A 653-nucleotide genomic window follows, 5' to 3' on the forward strand; every position below is an offset into this window, starting at 1 on the left:
CAATTTATCAAATGACAAATGAGTTATGAGCAAATAATACCATATAATTTTCAAAAACATAGCCATTCTTAAATATTTTTTGAATAAATAATTATTTTTAAATTTAATCAACTGAAAATAATATTCGTACAATTGTGTGAGTCAAATTCTAGTTTTATTGATGCATGTTATATATTAGTGATGCATGTTTTAGGTAACATTTTAATGATGCACGTTTTTTAAAATCTCCATTATTAAAATTATGCACGTAAGGATAACTCATGAGTTTTTTTGGTTGATTAAATGACATTATGTCCAAATTTATTTAAGGATATTTCATTAAGTTAACTGAAAAAGACAAACAATAAAATAGGAAGTTTAAATTCATTTAAGCATATTTCGTTAATGTAACTGAAAAGACAAGTAATAAATTAGGCAGTTTTATTCGTTTTAGGATATTTCATAAATGCAACTGAAAAAGACAAGCAAAAAAAAGGAGTTTAATTAATGAAGTAAAAACATTTTCAAATGGGTACTTCTCTTTTAATAATATAGATATAACTTTTGCCATTAATTTTCATAAGATTATTTTATCTTAAAAGAATGTCAAAATCTAGAGACGTTTACACTGAGAGACACATTATGTCTTTTGTTAACGTTCAGAGGCACTTTGT

Source organism: Brassica oleracea, chromosome C5 (genome assembly GCF_000695525.1).
Source record: "Brassica oleracea var. oleracea cultivar TO1000 chromosome C5, BOL, whole genome shotgun sequence".
Taxonomy (NCBI): Eukaryota; Viridiplantae; Streptophyta; class Magnoliopsida; order Brassicales; family Brassicaceae; genus Brassica; species Brassica oleracea.